This window comes from Canis lupus, chromosome 4, assembly GCF_011100685.1.
Source record: "Canis lupus familiaris isolate Mischka breed German Shepherd chromosome 4, alternate assembly UU_Cfam_GSD_1.0, whole genome shotgun sequence".
In the NCBI taxonomy this organism is placed as follows: domain Eukaryota; kingdom Metazoa; phylum Chordata; class Mammalia; order Carnivora; family Canidae; genus Canis; species Canis lupus.
The window spans coordinates 45,700,822-45,723,971 of NC_049225.1; the positions used below are offsets into that span (position 1 = coordinate 45,700,822).

The following is a 23,150-nucleotide window of genomic DNA, read 5'->3' on the forward strand; positions in this document are numbered from 1 at the left end:
TGCCTGCACTCTCCTGAGTTCTGATTCCTGATTCTTGATTGCTTCCATGACAACCATATTATTTCACTACCAGAATATCTTATAAACAGTTAAGATGAATGGAAATATATGCATGCTCTCCTGAAGTTAATTGTTAAGAAATAAAGGAGAGAGAGAACTAAAGTTATTCCTTTGGTGAGCAAAAATTCTACATGGATAAAGAAGACTTTCCTAAGTCTTCTCCACATGGATCAAATTTTATATGCTATTTATTCTTACTTAGAGGTTGCCTATAATCATTCTCTAGTTGTTTCACAAATGCATGTCTGGCTTCTTTCAGTGGAATAGGATCTCTCACAGTCCTAATTCTGTATTTCTTTCTTTTACTGAGTTCTTGCTATCTGCTAGGCATTCACTTACATGATGTGATTGGATTTCAACTTTTCATAAATCACTATTAAAATGAGGAAATTGAGGCACTACACAGTAAAACAATTAATTCGCATTTGAGAAGAGAGGAGGATAGGTTTAAAATAAAGTTTAATGATTCTGGCCATGGCTTACTTTTCACCTTCTTAAATATCTCTTAAAGAATTTACTATTCTGTTATCATTGTGGTGAACTGTATTATTGTTGTCAATTTATTACCCTTTCCTGTACTCATGTGTTTTGCTATGTGACTTTATAGCTCCTCCTTTGAAGGCAAAGTCTTATTTTCTTACCCCATTAATGTTGAGCTTGACTGGTGACTTCTTTGGAAATGGAATATGGGATAAGTGACAAATGTTTCTGGAGCCTAATCTTTAAGAAGCACTGGGAGTTTTTATTTGCCCCATCATATCATTCTGCCATCACCATAAGAATATTATGCTCTGGCTAGTATACTGAACCAAAGAGAGTGTGAGACACTTGAAGCAAATATTCATGCAATTAATCACTTTGTACCAAGCCAGCAAAGAGCAAGCTAGGTCAGACAATGCCTGCCTAGGCAGCCTGCAAATAAGTAAGCAAGAATAAATTATTGGTGTTATATGTCACTGAGTTTTGGCATGGTTTGTTATGCAGTACTGCATGGCAAGAGTAACTGATACACTTAATGATTATTCTTTGTACTTATATCTAATTGCCTTCACCAGATTATATATATTCCAGAGTTCAGAGCCCCTGCAAATCATTTTATAAGCTTCCAAAATAACTAATACAATGTCTTACATAGTGCTAGTGTCCAAACATTGTTGGATGAATAAATGTGTATCTTCTTTTCTATTTCCCCAAATGTGCTATATTAGGCTTGCAATAAAAATACATGGATCTCATGTAATTAAATATTTATAAGATAAAATAATTTGTACTGGGTTTTCTACTTATGGTACTTGTCACTAGAAGACCCTCAAGTTTTCCTATTTAAACAATTCCAAGAATTGAAGTGTTTAAAAAACCAATGTGATCTCTTTAGAAAGGCAACTTTGTATAGTGGAATGAACACAGCTTTGGTGCTATATGCTCAGTTTTGTTACTTATTGGGAATGCCAACATGGGAAAAATCCACAGACTTTTCTGAGCCCAAGTTTCTCATATGTAAAGTAGGAAAATAATATTATTCTACATGGAATTTTATGCAGATTAGAATAACTGATACAGATAAAATCTATGTTTAAAAAAATTACTATTTATTACAAACCTACTATGTGCAATAGGTCTTTTACTTAAAGCCAACACAATGTAATCATAGCAGATTGTTCTAAAACATCAATTTTACTTGATCTCATAATGTATAATATTTTCATGAACTTTACAAATAAAAACTGCAAATAAGTTTTTTATATACAGGTGAATTTGTGGCTAGATTCTCTGACCTTCAGAAATTTGAGTTCCCTCATATACCAGTAGTGTTTTGTGAATATATTAGTATGGAGGCTGCCATAACAAAATACTACAGTTGCTTAAAGAACAGGAATTTATTTTCTCGCATTTCTAAAGGTTGGAAGTCCAAAATGAAGGTATCAGCAGGATCATTTTATGGTGAGACCACTCACCTAGGCTTTCTGATGTGTCCTCACATGGTCTCTTCTTTGTGCATGCATGTGTGTACATACCCACCCATGCACCCACACATATAGATATCTGATGCTTTTTCCTCTTCTCAGAAGGAATTCAGTTCTAAAGGATTGGGCCCCACCCTTATGACTTCATTTAAACTTAATTATTTCTTTAAAGACTCTATCCCCAAATATAGTCATATTGTGGGTCAGTTTCAACATATGTCTTTTGGCATGATGCAAGTCAGTCCACAAGAGTAGGGAATGGTGGTTTTTCAAATATGTAAAAAAATTCTTTGAGGGATCCCTGGGTGGCGCAGCGGTTTGGCGCCTGCCTTTGGCCCAGGGCGCGATCCTGGAGACCCGGGATCGAATCCCACGTAGGGCTCCCAGTGCGTGGAGCCTGCTTCTCCCTCTGCCTGTGTCTCTGCCTCTCTCTCTCTGTGTGACTATCATAAATAAAAATAAAAATTAAAAAAAAAATTCTTTGATACTCCTCTTTCCAAGAGGTGGAGCTTAGTTTCTTTCATCTTGAGTATAGGCTAGATTTATTTAATTTTGTTTTTTGAGAGAGAGAAAGAGAGAGAGAGAGAAAAAAAAAAAACAGGAATGGTGGGGGGCGGCGGGAGATGTAAGGGGAGAAAGGGAATCTTAAGCAGGCTCCACTCCCAACACAGAGGCCCATGTGGAGCATAGTCTCACGACCCTGAGATCATGGCTAATTGAAACCAAGAGTCGAACACTTAACCAACTGAGCTACCCAGGCACCCCTCCTTTTAAGAGAGAGAGGGAGAACAGGAGTGTAGGCTAGATTTATAACTTGCTTCTAATGAATAAAATATGGCAGAGGTGATGAAATGTCATTCCAAAATTATGTTATAAAAAGGCTGCAGCTTCAACTTAACATGCTTTATCTCAATTTCATACTCTACATATTACCTTCTTGGGTCCTTTGATCCAAGGAGAAGCCAACTGCCATGGAGAGGCCTGCATAATGAATAACAGAAGCCTTTATCAAAGATCCAGTGAGGTACTGAAACAGTATAGTGAACTTGAAAGTCGATTCTCCAACCCTACTTAAACCTTGAGATGACTACAGCCATAGCTGGTAATTGACAACAACCTTATAATTTCTAAGAAAGATGATTCAAGTACTTCCTGATTTCTTCTTGTCCCTTATGATAAAATATCAAGGGAGAAAAATAAAGGAAAAACTATTAAAAATGAAGGAATCAGGAATTAACAGTTTTGAAAATTCTCAGACATTTCAGAGAGCTAATAATTCTAAAATTAAGAAATGACTTCTGAGCAAAGAGCATATATAGACTGTTGCCAGAAAAAAAGAATCCAGATATGAAGCCACAGAAGTGACTGTACAGTTATTTCATAATATCTCAGAAAAAGTTACAGCAGTGTATCCAAGTTACTTCTGGTCAGATAAAAGACCCACTCAAGATATCCACTGTCTTGCAGATGCTTTCAATCAAACAATAGTAGTACTGGGGTCCTAAGAGCATTGTTCATTAGTAGTCTCAGTAGAATCCTCAGGTAGAGAAAGGACTTATCCTGGGGAAATTGGGGATGTGCTTTTGTTTACTAGTGTAATCCTCCATAAGAGTCACACCAATAAGGTTTTTAAAAGAATTACATATGCAAAAGCATTGCCAGCTTGAACTGAAAATGATAAATAAAATATAAAATGAAAAGAGAACCTCCAAATGAAATAAAATGAAAGAATGACCTTTGGACCTCCAAAATTCTACTGGCAGAAAGCTGGTTGAGGAAACTAGCCAACTATAAACATACAACATGTCATGAAAAAGGAAGGAGGAAGAACAAAGAGGTCAGATGGTGGAGCTGAGAGCCATAGGAAATTACTTCCAGGCCTTGAAAAGTTATCAATGAATATCCAACATTTGCCTAGCTGGATTTCACAATAGCCATGGATCAATGACATTTTTGCACCTCCTATTTTTGCCTATTTAGGTCACGAATGCCTATAGTGCTTATACAAAGCCTGCCCCACCATTCTATGTGTATACATATATGTATATTGTGTGTTGGGGGTGGATAACATATGCTTTTAGTTTCGTAAGTAGTGGAGAAAAACCTGTACTTGAGGGGCTGTACTTAAGGAAGTAATTCCTAAGAGTCTTATCCACATTTGGACTCAATTTAAATAAAAGATTATGGATTTAGCAGAGGCTACAGTGGCATGAGAGTTTTGTGGCCTTGAGAAGGCATGCATATTTGCATGTGAGATGAATACAAAGTGCAGACTAAAGAAGATTTGGTGGTTTTACAAATAAATTCACAAAATTTTTTGATACTCATCTCTTCAAGAAATGAAGCTTAATTCCCTTTTCCTTGAATGTGTGCTTATTGGGCTTCTTGGATGTCAGTAGCTTATTTCTAATAAATAAAATACAGCAAGAATAATAGGTTGTCACTTCTGAGGTTAGGTTATTAAAAGGACTGTGTCTTCTGTGTTGGGTGTTTTTTTCTTATTCTTGTGCTCTTACTCTTTCTTCTCAAATCACTCATTCTGGTGGAAGCCAGCTGCTATGAGGAGAGCCACATGATGAGAATTAGTGGCCTGAAGGCCAACAGCCAGCATTGAATTGGAGCTTTCCAACAACCTCACAGCAAGTTCTGAAGCAGGACCTCGAGCCTCAGTGGTGTCTCCGTGGCTGATGTCTGACTGCAATCTCATGAGAGATCCTATGCCATATCACCCAGCTTAGTTCCTGTAGATTCGTGCCCCTTATAATCTATGAGATAAAAAATGGTGTAATTTGTTATGCTGCAATGGATGACTGATAAAGAGGAAACCCTTAAACAATCCTGTATATGGTAAATCTTACTATACTCATTCTGTACATAAGGAAGTTGAAGTATCAAAATGTTAAGGGATTTTTCCTACCCACACAGCAAATAAATGTCAGGATAAAGATCTGGATTTACATCTTTGTGTCTCAGAAAGAAACAAAAAAAGTATTTTTTTTTATAAATAAAAATCAAAATATAACCGAAGCCACAATCTTTTATAAAAATAGTATTTGTGCTGATGATGATATACAAAACTATCACCTGCTTAAGGAGTAACTAAGGTGTAGCACCGGCAGGGGAATGTGCAAGAGATGCTTAAATCTATATACCATAGGGGCCAAGACATCTGTTAAAAAAAAAAAAAAAAAGAGGTGAGCCATTCCTTCTCTATTCCAGCTTTCCCAATTATGTTAATTGTAACAGAACTTGGCTTCCTGGCAATGCAGACCTAGTGAGGCATTTGACACACTGTAAAATTTAAGTTCAAAAGTAAAATTGTTTAATGAATGCACACCCTACTCCTTATTCATTATGCAAAGTCGGGTTGTAGAGTTTTTCAATATGTACTCTAATTCCCTTTAAGAAATGTGATTCCACATTCCTCATATGAGTGCAAAGTGGGGGGAAGATATTTTGCTGGAAGAGGCTTTGGGGTCAGTTAGAAAATGCTCAGTTCTGTTTTTAAAAGGAAGATATAATCCCTTTTTCTCAGCTATTGTGTTTTATTCTGTTGAGGGTTGATGGCTGTAAAACACTGCACCTCCCCTTCAACTTTTCCAAATAACTTGATTAGACAGAAATAATCTCTTATGCTTTCATGCACAAATTTAGGAGTGACCCAGAACAAACGAGTTTCCTTCATCACCATAGCAACCAGGACTATGGAAAAATGCCACTCACTAGGCTATGCAAGTCAGATTTCATTCCTTTGATGTTAATTAACAAATTGCTTTCAGAAAATCAATGAGTTCCCCTGCTCCCCTTTAAATATTTGTGATATATTTTTTAATACTTCCTAAAGTAGCATAGATAGAGTTGGGAGAGATAGCAAAATCGAGTACTACCTTCTCCTGGTGTAAAACATAGATGATTAGGAATGCAAGAGTGCATTTGGCCAAGAGAAGAATCCACTTGGACCTCTTGGGAATTGAGATGAAAACCTAAATTCATGTTTTCCTGCTATACAAGTTTCCTTCCTCCCACAAAATGGTGACTGCTTCCTTTTCAGAAAAAGAAATACAGAGAAATTAAACAAAAGGTCTGTTGCAAAGAAAGGTTGTTGCAGAAACCTATATTTAGATTCCTCTCTTCTCCTAATCTGCTCCTGGGAATGTAAAATTTTCAAGGCGACTTATGGATTTTTACCAAAAGTCTTCATACACCCTTTCACTCAGAGATCTAGCTCCTAGAGGATTACTAAAAGGAGATACTCCAATAAGGATACACAGATAAATATACATAGATAGTCTTCACAGAGACGTTTATAATACATTTTTAAAGTTGGAAAACATTCTAAATGACAATGAGGGATTAAAGTGATCTAGGTGTGTTTTTAGAGAAATTAGAAAGGGTTTATAAAATTTTAAGCGAAAAAAGCAGGTTAAAAAATTAGTGAGTTGATGCATTTAAAAGAAATTCAAAGTCTCTTAGTCAAAGTTCCAGAAATTAGCAAAATAAATAAATAAATAAATAAATAAACCTCCAATGAGGAGTTTTCTCTTTCTTTGTATGTCTTTCTAGCATTTGTATCTATTTTACTGTGTATATATGATAGGATATAAAATGATTTTGACAGAAAAAAATATGAAAGACTTAGTTACATGTAATAGGTGCTTACACCTTACATGTAATAGTTTTGGTATACACTTATTTTACTGGATGACAAAATTAATTCAAATATGTAATATCGTTGATCTCCAAAAGTCTCTCCAATCTAGTCATTGTAATGAGATATGATACAATTTTAAAATTGTTAACTTTGAATTGACTTAATTAAGTAATTGATAAAATTATTAAAAACTAACATTTTCAAACATATTGAGTCTTACAGAAAAACTATTAAAAATCTTTATCTGTTTATAACTGACAAAATAATTTCTGTGTAAAATAATGTAAGGGTCAGAGAAAAATGCATTAATGTGAACAGAGTATCTTCTCAGTTGCCATATTAAACCTGGATAATTTTATCAAATAAAATTCATGAAGAACAATTATTTTCAGGTTATATTCGACAAACAGAACCATTCTATTTAAAGGCATCCTACGAGAAACACCAATATACAAAACTAATTGAAATCGTTTGTCTGCTTGAAGGGCTGGATGAGCCATTAGAAGTCTGCCCACTTTACTCAATGAAGAGAGGTTGAAAACTATTTTGGTAGAAAATAGCTTCTATATTTTCACCTCTGTCCATTTCTCTTATCAGAGAGTTTTGAACTGTTAGGATATCTAGGCTCTTGCAACAATAGCAGCAGGCTCTGTTACATTGGACACATAATTAACAACTTTGCACCTCAGTTTCCTTGGCTATAAAATGAAAGGCTCAATGAGATTATTTCTATAAATGGCAGGCATTCTCTGAAATGGCCCCCAATGACCTACCTCTTCCTTTTCAAATGCTGTGTAAATCCCTCTCTTTAATTCCCTCTCTTTGAGTGTGGGCTGGACCTAGCAACTCACATGTAATGAATAGAGAAATGAAAAGTGATAGGTGGTACTTCTGAGATTATGGCACAAAGACTGTGATCTCTCTCTGTCTCATTCATATTCTCTCTCTCTTTCTCATGCTTTTTCTCTTTTGAAAGGAATCTTCCAAGTTGTGTATAGCCCTCAGAGAGGTCCATATGGCAAGGAACTGATTTATCTGGCTAACAGCCAGTAAGAACCTAACTCCTGCCAATGGCAGCGTTAGTGAGCTTGAAAATGACTCCTCCTGAAGTCAGGCTTTGAAATGACTGAATTCCCAGTCAACACTTAGTAGGCTTGTGAAAGACTGAGCATAGGGTCAGCTAAATGTGCCTGGATTCTATTAATTTAAATTAATAAATTAATAAATGCTTATTGTTTTAAGCAGTACAGTTTGGAGGTGATTTTTCATATGGTGACAGATAACTACACATAACATAGTATTTCCTTTTATTTCTAAGGTTCTTTTCTTTTGACAGGTGTTTAATGAGCATTTGTAGTTGTCTTTGGATGCAAAATAAAGTTTGATAGTTTAAGGAAAAAATTACTCTGATTTTGATGTTTTATTCCTCATCCTTTAGATAGAACTATAGATACTGAGTCGGTCTCCAAATCCTAGGGGTTCCCCTCTCCTTCTGGCCTTTACAGGATCGGATACAGAAGAAGCTGACATTTCGTATTAGGGATCCATTGCTACAACTGCTGGTGAGCAGTTGAATTCAGCTTTGAGCAGAAACCATTTTTTTTTTTTTCCTCAAAAAATATAAATCTAGAGGCCCTTCAAGAATGAAAGTGAAACTGGTTAGGACATATTTTGCCAAATCAAACTGTATTATCTGGAGCAGCCATTTTCATCCTACTACTTTGCATAGCCTAGGCTCATAATTTGAGCCCACTAATCATGATTGATTAGGGTCTTTGTGAATTATCAGTCAAAATAAATTCCATTACCATGCTATGTTTTATATAATCTCTGATTACTAAGAGATTAAATTTTATTTTGTAGCTCATTAATTTATTATTTACTATATGCCACTCCTTCAATCCCCCTCCCCACCCTCAAACTGTATAATCTCCTTGAAGAAAAAGGCAGTATGTCCTCAATCTTTTCAAAATGAAACAATAAGCTTCAAAGAGGTATTTAAACTACAAGTGTTATATAAAATAACGAGATTATTATTTTGTATATTTCTTAGTGCCAATTGCTTTGTTACCAAGAGGCATTCAATTATTTGTTGAATGAAATAACCTAATGAAATTTCCTAATAAAACATGTAATAAACTATATCAATTTAACCACACAAAAACTATATCAATTTAACCACACAAAAAATCCAATCTTCCTTCATGATATGCTTGAAATGTGCCTCTGAGTGCATTTTCTTCGGACTATATATATATATATATATATATATATATATATATACATATAGTGATACGTCTTCATTTCCTATTAATATTCATAACTGGGGAAGGATGAAAATTCCATCCATGCAGTTCAATGTGGAACTAGAGGTGCCTATGCAGTCAGTTGTCTTTGCTTTTGATCTGTAAGTGTGGAAGACATGAAGATAAGTTCATGGCCCCTAGCTGATAGGCCTACTCTTTGGAAAAACTGAATGGTGGAAGAGAGTTATCAAAGGTCTTGACATTGTTAGATGGTGTTAGGAAAAACAGAAAGTCACATTAGCATGTGATTATGCTTACAATCAACCACAGTAACCTAGAACCTAATTTTGATTAGATATTAGATGGTAAAATTGACAGACTCAAGATGAATTATGAAGTTGTGCATTAGAGTGGCACCAAAAATAAGCAAAACTGACATGAATTTCTCTTCTGGAGTATATTTAGAGATGCTTAATTTTTCTAAAGCTGAAAAGCAAAACCTAAGTATATATCCAGTGTAGCTTCTTTAGTATGATAACCTATTATCTTAGAAGAGGAGTACCTAATGAAACAACACCAAGTGTCAAATGTGAGGTAGAATTTAGAAATTACTATTTAATTCTTACTTTGGGAGTATATATATATATATATATATACTCACACATATATATATTATACACACATATACACACATATATTATACACACATATAATATATATATTATACACACATATTTCTTAAATTGTAAGCTGTAATAACAGTTTACAAATCACTTAACTTATTCACATATGAAACCAAATATTAAAAATGTGTCCAAAGAGAACAGACACCAGTCCTTGCTGTGCATTAATCACCTGGGGAAAGTTTTCAAAAAAGATTCTACAGACCATATTGAATGAGAAACTCAAACTCTAGGGATGAGAGCCCAAAATGTGTATTTCTAAAAGTTGAAGAATTATTTAAAATATATATACCTGAAGGAAGAAAGAGAATTCAGTGTTTGAATCTATACTTCTGTCCAGAAAACTGTACTACCTCATTTCTGCTTTCTCCAAAGCCAGTGACTTTTTTCTGGACCATGTCTCCATCTTGTAATACAAGCTTCTAATGTTCTGGAACATACAATCCTTCAAGATGATGCTTCCTTCCAAGCACTGGAAACACTCTGTTCCTGTGGGTTTCTGAGAAACACATGCTCTGAGAGAGCTAAGACTTTGCTGGATTTCTCCCTGGGAAAGTTCTCTTGTCTTCTGCCAGTATCTTAAAGGAAGAATTGCAAGAAACTTTCAGGTGAATGGAATCTGTGCCTCAAGCTAATCTATGATCTCTCTGTTATTTGCATTAATTTAGCCTTCTCTGGGCACTGTTATATTGACCAAGAGGCCTGGGAAAAAAATGTTACTTTCTGTCAACATGCTTGTTGAGAGACGATTCTCTGTTTCTGCACATTTTCTATCAATTTTTGTTCTATCATTTTCAAAGATGTTTATGCAGCAAGAGAATGAGAAGATAGAGATCCTATGTTTCTCTGGAGCAGAAGGCAGACACATTTCCTGACTAGGTTAATAAAGATAACATCTTCCTTCCAGGCAAAGGTTAAGAACGTCCAACTCCTTATAAAACTGGGGGCTTTCTTTTTCTTTCTTTTTGTTTTTTTTGGAGAGAAGTGGGGGCAGAGTGAGAGGGAGTGAATCTTAAGCAGGCTCCAAGCATACTGCGGAGCCCAACACAAGGCTCAGCCTCAGTAACCTGAGATCATGACCTGAGCTGAAATCAAGAGTCAGATGCTTAACAGACTGAGCCACCCAGAAGCCTCCCAAAATTGGAGGTTTTCTAAACTTTGAATTCCTCTGCTGTGGTGTGAGCCCCCTGTGTGGCAACATCCACTTGGGCCACTCCACTTCACCTTGGGGTCAAAGAGAACCAGGGAGAATATGAAGTTTCTGCCTCCTGTTGTATGCCATGAGTAAGAAAAAAAAAATTCTGAGCCAGGATCCTTGTGTGCCAGTGCCCATGCAATAGTGGCAAACTAACTTGTGAATATAATAGGGCAAAACCATAAACCTTTCACAGTTCTTCAGAGTGCTGATTAAGTCCCTGGAATCGACTGGACACCATATCACGAGTTCCAGTTCTACCTCTGACTAACTGTACATCTTACAAGCTACACCACATACTAGCTAAGTCATTAACAATGGGATTTACTAGTTATGCCATTTACTAGCTAAGGGAATTTGGCAGTAACCATTGCAATAAAAATCATAATAATAGTAGTAAGAATAATAAACATAATTACAGTGGTAACAATAATAGTTAATATTTGTTAATTGTATTCTACATACTATCCGTGGTACTTTAAATATCTTAGCTCATTCAATCACAGATGTCATATAAAAAAGGAATATCAATTGCTATCACATTTTTTCTCACAGCATTATTGTGAAGATCAAAAGGAGATATTGATAGTAAAGCACATTGGGAGCTGTAAACATAAATCCAAAAGTAAATCTATTTTCTTCTCTTTATTCACCTGGATCTCATGCTGGGCTCTTTTATCTTCTTCTTTGCACTTACCATGTTGTCTGTCTGTAATGCTTTTCCCTTTCTTCTTCTGCAGGCTCCTCTTCATCCTTCATGATTCAGCTCAAAAAGGATTTTAAGAGGAACAGATTTTCTCCTCTGAACATGTTTCCTTCTTGAGCCAAAATATAAGTTCTTTGGCTTCTTGGGTGAAGAAAAGTGTTCACCCTTCTTTCCAACCCCAGTTCTCACTTATGTTCATGGGAGGCAGAGTGACAAGTTTCATGGTAAGAGGAAAAGTGCTCTTGCACATTCATTTTCCTCTCTGAGGCTCTTTCTGAAACTAGCTCCCTGAAGATCCACACTTATTTACTTTCTTCACATGGTGAGGCATTAAGAGAGCTCTACCAAAGCCCAGGGAGCTTATAGTAGTCTGGATCCTCTGCCAAGGGCTAGGGGAATGATCAGTTCATCTTGGCTGGCCAGTGGGGCTCAGGGGCTGAGAGGAACCCACACTGGTCCCTAGTCCTAGTCACATTCTCCCATCAGATTTACTGTAATGAAGCTGACTATTTTACTGTTATCTCACTCTTCTATTCATTTCTCTGTGGTTTGGAAGCCAAAGGGGAGAAGTCAATAATAAGCATGTCCTGAAAAAACGTACACCGGCCTCCCTTACCTCTCTCAGCAATATTCTTAAAGAACAATCAGGGCACTCGTTTTCCTCTTTACCTGCCTGTTTTTCACACAACTAAGCCAGGGATGGAGCCAATTTGTGTCTGTATCTTTGGTATTCATCAGTGTTTGGTACGTAGGACACAGTACTGTGTTTTGAGTACCCCATATTGAACAGGTAGTAAAGGAAAGAATGCAAGTAACTCCCAGAGATTCTTAGCACCTTCTTAGTTTGTCACTGCAGCAGTAACATCTGAATCTTTGCCCCTTTCCACATAATATATAATACTTGATAGATCTGTACCAAAAACAGAGCAAGAAGTTCACATTTCACTGGGGAGACTTGATGTTTTTCTGTACTCCCTTTCTACAAATGGCATGTTATCAGTATGAGCTTTAGGAATGTCAAACAGTCATTGGCTTCAAAGCCATGCCAGAATATTTTTTAAAATGAAAACCAATCTCTTACCAGTGATATTTCATTTTATGATATCAAAGAATTTCTTAGTCATAAAAACATATGGCAATGAGGGACAATTCTTATTTCTCTCAGAATACCATTGCCCACCAAAACATTGAAGAGATGGACAAAAGAGGGCACACTTTGAGATTCTCCTGACAGTTTGGTGGATTACGTCCTCTGCTCTTCTGTCTTCTACCCTCTAAGACTAGAGCTACATCGTAACGTATGTTACCGCAAATATGGAAGTGGGCTCTGATGTGCTCAGAGCTTAAAACTAAGCATTTGTTTTTGAGCTTGGAAGAATAACACAGAGCCTTTAAATCCTAAGGTAGTCTGAGATTACCATTTCCAAATTACACTTTGACAGTGGCAATCTTAATTTTTACCTGCTATTTACTGAATGTTACTACATGGCAAGTGTTTTTATGTAAAACATCTCATTTGTTATCATATATTCTCACCCTATGAGGGAGATAATATCATTACTAGTTTACAGATGGGGAAACTGAGTTTTGGTAACTGGCCCAAGTCAAAACAGTCAGTAGAGGGACCAGGATTAAAACCCTTATCTTGATGACCGCCCCCCCCACCCGCCCGCCCGCCAAGGCCAATATGCCTCTCCCTGGCTAATTTCCCAAGAATGATCTACCTTACATGCAACTTTTCAGGAGTCCATATTGGGAAGTAACTAGCCTTAAACTAGTTAGTTGAGAAACCGTTTTAAAGATTCAAGTTGCACCAGTAACTTGTACTATATATCCATAAAAGGGCAGATCACATAGGACAGTAGCTTAGTATATAGATTCTGGGATCTGATAGCCCTGGGTTTGAATGATCTAGAAGAAATAACTTTCAAGAAAGTGTAACTGTTTCAGCTACTAAAATGAAAATAATAACAGTATTTTATTTTTAGGGTTTTTGTGAATATTAAAGGTAATGAAGAGTTTAGAAAAGTGATTGGCCCCTAGAAAGTTGTCAGTATATGTTAGAAATTAAACTTTGAGGTTTAAGTGAAGAAATCCCACTGTACTTCAGATGGATTCTAGGTAAACTCCTACAGATTCATGCTTTTCTTTTTTTTAAATAATATTTCATCTGGTAAAATACATTAGACTGAAAGTTATAAAAGAGAAACCAAGAGCATATGGAAATGTATACAGACTAATAGTCCCCTTTAAGTGTATCTATTTTCCTGAACCCTATATTGGTATATAAACTGTAACGTCCAAGCTCACAATTCCCAAATGGTGGCATTGGAATATTCCTGTGAATTCTAGAAAGTGTAACTTACATCTAGAATTGTAAATGGAAGAGGGATCAGTTCCTAACTTTGTTGATCAGCTGCTAAGGTTTGAAAGTGGCCATGGAGAAGGAGAGAAATATCTCTTAAAGTTTCAAAAAAAAAAAAATCCTGACACATGGAGACTAGCACACTTGTTATTCCACCAGATTTCTCCACACCTGCATGCATATAACACATCATTTTAAAAATTCACTAACAACATTTGAAATTGGATTCATTTTAACTTGGAAAAAAATACCAAGAAAACTGCTAGTTATCAGTGGCCAAAAAGGAAGACTTTTCCATACAAGGAACAATTTCTGGAGTTCTGTAAAAGCTAATTTTGTCCCTCTTCTTCTTTTATTTATATTACAGATATTTTGCAAGTTCCATAAGATTCCATCCCACACAAGACAGTGAATCTATGTGTCACAGAAGACTGAATTTCCTCGGTATTTCACAGTTACCGAAACACCTGTGCTAAATGCTTTTCTGTGTATCAGCTGTGAGAACTCACTGTTCAATAGCCCACCAAATTTCTCATTTTTTCCCTGTGGTGGGGGGATTCTAGGTGTCTCATAATGGGTTATTGTTAAATGCTTGGAGGAATAGTGGTTGGAGAGCTTTATAATAGAATTTTTTTAAGCACTAGCAAATTTCACCTACACTCCTTACAGACACTTACCTCTATCTCTTCTGAGATGCTGCCTTATCTGGAAATTAATTAAGCAGAAACTAGATGGGCACAAATACCGTAACATTCTGAAGTTTAATTAGCAAATGCTTTTTAACTTCACAACAGGTCTTAGCCTTGTTGGTTACTTTATTTCTTAAGAGAGGAGAAAGCCAAGCGGTATTATTCTTTGCTTCCTTTCAGAGAGGAAACAAGCATGGAAATTTAAAAATAGATCAAGGGATGCTCCGAGGGCAGCTCCCTAGCAACCTGGCTGCTTTGCTGGTATGCTAACTCGAGTGGTCTGCATTGTGCCAGGTGTGTCAGCAAGCCACTCCCACCGATAGCCAAACCGTGGAGGGAAGGGATGGCGTAAGGTCAGGGAGGGGACACACACAGGTGTGAGAGCCATAGATAATCCACCAAGTTGCCTGCAGTCTGATGAATGGGAAGGCCAGTCACTGCGCTCAGCAAGTTTCTCAAATGCACTCCCTAGAGCAGCTTTGGACCCATTCCCTGGGGTCAAGCATAGAGGCTGGAGGTGGGAGAGCTCATGGTCATCAAAGACCCACCCATGAGAAGAGAAATAATTTCTGAATTGTTTGCTGTTTGACAGCCAAACATCATGGTTCTGCCTTTTCTTTATGAAATAACAAAGAAAAAATGAAAAGATAGAATGGTTATTGATAGTCTTTGTGCCTGATGCTGTGGAGCTTGTTTTTGAGGCTCTGATGTGAAGGCGAAAAAAAAAAAAATCCTGCATGTCATATAGCTGCAGAGTACAGGCGCCCTGGTGCACACTGTGAAAATATCATAGAAAAATATGACATCAAATTGTCTGCCTACAATGATACCATCTCTTATTAAAATAAAAAGAAGAAAGGTAGAGAGAGACTAACAATGCATTTCCTTTTCTCGCTCAGACTTCACACAAGGAAAGTTACCTGGATGTTCAAGATGTTAAAACATATCCTTGTGTCAAAAGTGGAATAATTAAGCATTCAATGCCAGCCCATTAACCAGATGTGCCCCCCCATCATTTTTTTTTTTTTTTGGCTTGCTTGTTCAAGAAGTCTTTTGAAGGAAAATGTCAAGTAAATTACTCTTATTCAAAATATTTTTCCTTTCTCTGTCCCTCAGTCCATCCCTCCCTCTCTCCCTCCCTTCCTTAAAAGACAGCAGCCTCAAATGGTTAGCCATTCACTACTTTTTGTACAAATATTTTTCTTTGACTTTTTTTTAATGGTGAAAAACATAGCAATAAAAAAGTAAAATGAAGAGTATACTGAACTTTCATGTTTCAAATAAGTCAGGTTAAGGAATAAAACCTTACAAATGCTATTGAATTACATGCTTTTACCTCTCAATTGCATTTCTTTTTCATGCTATTAAGGGTAACCATTCCCTAGAACCTGATGTATATCATTCCCAAACATTTCTCTACATCTTCATACTATATGCATCTGTAAACAATATTGTTTTTCATGTTTTCAAACTTATATGTTGTTATACTGTACAACTTATTTTATTCTACAGCTTGCTTTTTTTTTGAACTCAAAATTATGTTTTTGAGATTTACCCATGTTAACACATTTGTTTTCAGTTCATATACTGTCTGCTTGAATAAATATAACACAATTTAATTATATTCTGTTTTTAAATGTCTAAGTCCTAGTTTCCATTTTTGGTACAATTATAAGCAATGCTGGTGTTATCATTCTTGTTCAGGTATACAGATAAATTCTTACCTGCTTGGGACAAATATGTCAATATATAGGTTGTTACCTTCCTACATATGCTATGAAAACCTACAATGTCACTTGCAAGAAAATTTAAATGTATCACACTCCTATCAGGTACCACCATAGTGCTCTATGTTTTACATAATATACCTCCCATTGTAATTGTCTAAAGTAGACTCTATTGTAAGGAAGAAAAAGCTGGGGTTCAGAGAACTGAATTAACTGGCAAGTACAGAGTAGGCCTGATCATTAAACATAGATGTAACTCCAAAATCTATGCAATAAACCACCATTCTGTACCGCTGCCTGTAGACAGAAAACTCATTCCACTGGCCCCTCAACATTTTAAATGGAGCACTCTTTCCATTGGAGATCTGTTGAGCATGAATCCAATACATTCTTATTTTAATGCACATTATTTGCATTTAACACTGAACCAATTAATTTATATCATGAAATTCATGAAAAACAGAAATTTAGAATAATGAGGTAAGCATAAAATATTATATTATTTAAATTATGGCAATTAAAAGCATTTAAAATTGCAATTATTTATTATTTTAAAAAACATTTATTTATAAATAAATATATATATAGAGAGAGTGCAAGTCCACATATAAGCAGGGTGAAGGGTATAGGAGGAGGGAGAAAATCCTCAAGCCAACTCCCTGGCTTGGTGTGACCAGACACAGGACTAGATCCCAGCATGCTGAGATCATGATCGAGCCAAAACTAAAAGTCGAATACTTAAGCCATCCAGGTGCCCCAAACTGTAATTATTTGTTAATGATCCAAAAATCATGATCTTTCTAAAATGTATTAATAAGTTTTATTAATGCCATTTATATTGTAGATAGTAGCATTATTTTGACAAATAAGCATCGTACTTCTTTTGTGTTTGGTAAGTAAAAGTTTAAGAATGAGGAAATGGTTGTATTTGGATATTAGGAAAACCAAAATATATTGTGCATTAGTTAACTCTTTTTTTTTTCCCTGTTCCTTCCTATATGACAGGGCCTAGAAGTATGAGAATAGTATCATCATCATCTTTACTGTATTTTTAATGAAGGCAAAGTGTCTGAATATTCTCTTTCTGTTACATTGACTCACAGTTCTGGTTCCAAGTTTAATTTAGGTGGTGTTTTTTTAAGTGTTCTTAATCATTGATAAAAAGAAGACCTCACAAATCATTGACTATGGTTACTAAATCATAATCATATTTTTTCAATTTCGTCCACCAATTACAGAAGGGTATTTTTTGCTTAAATGTAGTTCATAAATTTTAATCATCTTTAATGTCATTCAGTTATTCTTGCAAACTATTCATAAGATGTTACTACTATTTTATTTGTAAAATATTAGTTCAGGGGATCCCCGGGTGTCTTAGCAGTTTAGCACCTGCTATTGGCTCAGGGCATGATCCTGGGGTCCCGGGATTGAGTCCCGCATCGGGCTCCCTACAGGGAGCCTACTTCTCCCTCTGCCTATGTCTCTGTCTCTCTCTCTGTGTCTCTCATGAATAAATAAAATATTTAAAAATAATAATAATGAAATAAAATATTAGTTCAAAACTAAACATAAAGTATTATTTTGAAGATTTTTAAATAGATGTGAAGATATAATATCCAAATTTTTAAGTGTTCAGACCTGAGTTGTTTCTTTTTTAAATGTCACATACATTGTTTTCAAAAGCAACTAAACTGACTTTCAATGTAAACTTTTAAAAATACTGCATTTCAAAAGGCATTTCCACAGACAAGAGGTTTTAAAAATATGTACTTCTTTCAATTCATTGTGAAAATATCACCAAAGAGATCCTTTAAGTGTGCCTTTTTAAAATCTATAACTGCTAGGTAGCACACTAACACATAACTCATATTTCAATTTAATAACATTCTTAAGAATTTTGCTAAGAAAAACTCTGAGAATCTCTCAAGTAACAAGAGTCCTTATGATTAATCTCTATTTTATTATTTAGTGTATAAAGAGTCTTCTATTTTTTAATCATCTTGCTTTTATAAAATTAGCTATGTTGTTGTTAACTTGTGTTAATATGTGCATTTTTAGTTTACCCCTGGATGAAGTGCCTTTTCTATAACCTTAATCCTGAATAGTTTTTTATTCTAGTCAATGAAGCTTTGTCATCAAATTCCACCTACTGATATAATCCCACACTTTTCCATAAAACACAGTCTGTATTAGAGAAGCCATGCAAGAGTGAAAAATAACTTCTTAGGAACATCATTCCTTAATGGCTCAAAAAAAAGATTAGTTTTGTAAAACGTTACTGAGTGAAAATTTAGCAAATACCATAAACTGGGACAAATTTTAGTATCTGAACATTTATTAAATTGCATAGACAAGGGGCATCTGGGTGGCTCAGTTGGTTAAGCGTCTGCCTTCAGCTCAGGTCATGAGATCAAGCCTGGTATCAGGCTCCCTGCTCAGCAGGGAGTCTGCTTCTCCCTCTCTCTCTCTCTCCAGCGTCCCTTGCTTGTGCTCTCTCAAATAAATAAATATAAATAAACTGCTTAGATATGTTTCACAGTTCATTCAAAATAATAGTTACCTCTTCAGGGTACCCGGGTGGCCTAGAGATTGAATATCTACCTTTCGCTCAGGTTGTGATCCCAGGGTCCTGGAATCAAGTCCCACATCGGGATCCCCACATGGAGCCTGCTTGTCTTTCTGCCTATATATCTGCCTCTGTGTGTGTGTGTCTCTTTTGAATAAATACATAAAATCTTTTTAAAAAATAGTTGTTTCTTCAAATAGTTATTGATAGTTTATGTATTGATAAGTTGTTAAGTATTTTAGTTTATACTCTATATTACTTTTTGTATATTATTTCAGCTATTTTTACAGTAGCAGGAAGAACAAGTATGTGGCTTTTATTTCTTGCTTTTAAGAAACCTCAGAAAAGGCTTCTCAACATTAATCATTAAGTGCAATACAATTTTGTAAGGTGCTGGAATGAGCATTCTGTATCTTTAAACATCTTATCTCTTAAACAACTCTAAGGTATGCCTTCAAGCAACTCTAAAGTTTACCTTCACGTTCCAGATGGTTAATTTTTAAATGTCTCACTAATTGTGATGACTTCATTTTACCGACATTAACTAATATCTCAAGGCACAACACACAGTGCAAAGTTGATCCTTGGCAACAGTAAATATAAATCTTTATATCAGATATTCTTCTTGATAAATTAAATCTACAGACACTAACTTTTCAATCTGTCAATGTGATTAGATTATCAGTATTTGTTTGCTTATTTTATACCTGGTTTTGTGGAGTCTGAAGATGTCATTCTACTACTAGAAGTGTCCTTTCATTTTCAATTGCTCATTTATGCTTCCATTATTAGTATTTTATCATCTCCAACCTACAGTTTCTTTAAAAGAATACACTTAGGCTATTTGCCCATTTTAGTTTAGTTAAAACTTGGCAATATATTCTGCAAATCCATTTAGCAGAGCATATGTAAATTGCAATATGTCTCAATGTGTTCAATAAAGACAAAGGAGTGAGTGGGCCTCCATCAACACCCCCAACACATGGATTTCCTGTTCTTCCCAAGGATTCTTCAGATTAAATTGTATATAAAATGTTAAAGTTAATTCTATCCTCCAAATTCATATAATTAGTAAGTATAAATATAATTTCTAATATTTTTGTCCTATGCCTTGGGGTATATGCTGCTGCCTTTATATGTTGATTATATTAAATCCTATGCCTAATTTAAGGGCTCAAATCCAGTCTGAAATTCATTCACACATTCAGTGTTTATTCAATGTTCACCACATGCCAGCATAATGCTAATCATTAACAATCCAAAACATAAAACTCAGAGAAGGATCTGTTTTCATAGAATTTACCATCCAATGGAAGACAAAGCAATTAAGTTTTTTTTAAAAAAACTATATATTTATCTATACATAGATAGATTATGATTAGTGACGCAATGGAAGTGAACATGAGTGGAAGTACAGATAAAACTTAAATGGTATGATCAAAGAAGATTTCTTTGAGGAGACTTGCAAGATGAGAGGAAGATGGTATTGTCAAGAATTGGAAAAGAGGTCTCCAACCAAAGCTAATACAGTTAGATCATAGTAGGAAAGGGAGAGTCAACACTATTCTCTCTAAGGATACATTTTTAGGTGTAGTAAGGTGTCAGGACAATGGAACTTCTGGGATCCCATGAGGGTAGCAAAGAGGTCACTGAAGTAAAGGCAGTGGAGATCCTCTTTCCTGTAGCTCCATGGAAGCCAGAGGAGAAGGCAAAACCTAGTGTAATTGCTACAAACACTATTTCAGGAACCTAGAAGAAATGCCTGGGAACTTCTAAGACACTTAGTGTTGCTTTGGTGGGGGTAAGGGAGGTCTAGTGAGACTGCAAAAGTGGGTGAGGATTAATAGAAAAATAAAAAATAAACTAAAAGGTTATGAGCAACAGCTGTTTCCTATTTATTTACAGCAGACTGGATAAGATACTGGCTTTGATGTTAGAAAAATCTAGGTTTAAATGCCAGCTCTGCCATTTGCCACCTGAATTATTCTGAGATAATTTATTTCACCTTTCCAAGTGTCAGTTTAATATATCTGTAAAATATGAACAAAAACATTATCTGCCCACATAGGCTGCATGGTAAATATTTGATTAGTTAATGCATGTGCTGTGTTTAACACAATGCAGGACACATTAAAATACCTAATGAATTTTAGTTATTAGCAGTATTATGTCATGGGAAGCATAAAATATTTTTTGTTACTTGGAAAACTGAGAGATAGCAAACCTCTAAGGGAATGGATGCATTCTTTCAATATTAGTGATCTGATTCTGCAATTAAGAAGATAGTTTTACAGACTGAGTCATGACTTTAAGTAGAATATTGTCATCACAGAACAAAAAGCTCCAAGTCACTGGGAGAAAAAGAACACCCACAGATAACATTTACAGTTTGTTAAAGGAACTTATGCCCTCATTTACTAATACACTAATAAATGGTTATTAAATTACTCTTTCATATGGTGATACTACTTACCATTCACCTTTTCTAAGAATGACAGTACAAAAAACAATGTGTTTCAAAGACAATAAAGAGTCATAGGGTGGACAAAAGATTATAAATGACCATTTATATGCATAGTTTAATTTTAGAGAAATGGGATTGCCCTTAACTGAGAATTTTTCTCTTGCCAGCTGCCATGACCAAGACTCTACCATTGGATTTCATCCTTTCATTCTATCTATTGTTTAATGGTTTACCATTATAAAAGATACAACAGAATTTTTAGCTGAAAATTTACTAAGTAACCACTCATCATCTTGTCTAGGAAAAGACAATATGTCCCTATAGAAATGGGAAAAAAGAGTAGAGAGTTGCCCAAAATGGCAAGCAATATTACAAGGGACCAAATTTCCAATTGCATCCACCTTGCCACTTAGGAAAAAATAATAAGGCTGCCAGAAATGCCTGTATCTTGGATATCCAAAACCTTTTGCTTCAGTTTTTTTTTTTTTTTTCTTAAGAAATTTTACCTAACGGCAGCCCCGGTGGTGCAGCGGTTTAGCACTGCCTGCAGCCCAGGGCATGTTCCTGGAGATCCTGGATCAAGTCCCATGTCAGGCTCTCTGCATGGAGCCTGCTTCTCCCTCTGCCTGTGTCTCTGCCTCTCATTCTCTCTCTGTGTTTCTATGAATAAATAAATAAAATCTTTTAAAAAATATTAAAAAAAAAGAAATTTTACCTAAAACATCTGTTAAAATGGACCATGTTCCCCAGAGGCCCAAAGGTACTCTACATTCCCTGAAACAAAGCAATTGAAAATTTTATTAGACATGCATTTATGTAGAATCCAAATAATATGAAAGAGTTTTACATAATGATTTTTGGGGGAGCCACAGATTGATCCTCCCCCTTCTTCTTTTTAACAAGATGAATATTATATTATAGCTTTGTCTAAAAGTACTGTTTTTCAGTCCACAAAAGAATGATGAGTCACGAGTACTAAAAGTACTTATTGTGGCAAGTTTGAAGTTTCACTTAAGACAATTTGTGGGCTTGAAGAAGGGATAATCTTTTGTGATTGCTACTCACTCCAAGGACAGCATTCAAAAAACAAAACAAAATAGTTTTAAAATTCCCTGATTTATAGTTGTAGTCTTTTCTTTTGGTATTAATACTAAAGCTGAATTAATGGCATTTAGCATTATAAATACCAAAAACTCTGAGTATTTGAAAAGCTTCACATGAGACTAGTCATATTACTACTAATACTTTAACATTAAGCAAACTGGTTTTAGGGCCAGATTAGATGGAATAATCACACTCCACCCTTGCACTGTAAACTCTGTAAAACCTGGAGAGAATGAATGAAGCAACTCTTCAAGGACTCTGAAAAATGAACAGTAGCAAGCATATTTGGGAAGAAGCCAAGAAAATCATATTACCACTAAAGTGGCAATGAGCTTATCCATGTTTTTCTTGTTTTCTTCAATTTAATCTCAAAGTAACCTGACACCCAAAGGAGGCCACTGAGGCACAGAGAAAGTTCCCTCTAATTTTGCATGGAAAAGAAGAATGAAGAACTTCCAACACTCAGAGAGAGGGCAAAAATCCTCATTTTTCTTCTTTCTTTATCTTCTCCATTTTCTCACACTCCAGCCCATAAATAATCCTGTGCTACAGCCATAACAGCAGACATGGGAGCCCCCAGGAGCCAAAGATCTGAGGGAGGAGTACCTTCCTCCCTCTTTCGTGGAGCTTTGGTTCCAAGATGGTGAGGAAAACACTGGTGTTTTATTTTGTTTTGTTTTGGTCTGTCTTCATATAACCTGGCCCAGGATGCACACATCGTTATGCTAGT

General features: G+C 35.6%; 1 protein-coding gene across 39 annotated transcripts in view; it reads right to left on the reverse strand.

Annotated features, from left to right (window-relative positions):
- Positions 1-23,150, reverse strand: part of LOC119863952 (teneurin-2-like) — a 664,488-nt gene that overhangs the window by 514,371 nt on the left and 126,967 nt on the right. For 17 of the 39 annotated variants that reach the window (XR_005358278.1, XR_005358277.1, XR_005358255.1 and 14 more), the window contains 2 exons: positions 9,897-10,182; positions 4,442-4,789 (listed from right to left, as the gene is read on the reverse strand). The exons of 10 other annotated variants lie outside the window; for them this stretch is intronic. The gene's annotated coding sequence lies outside the window, so the exon portion shown is untranslated. 12 more of the 39 variants (XR_005358273.1, XR_005358274.1, XR_005358266.1 and 9 more) reach the window with 6 other exon arrangements.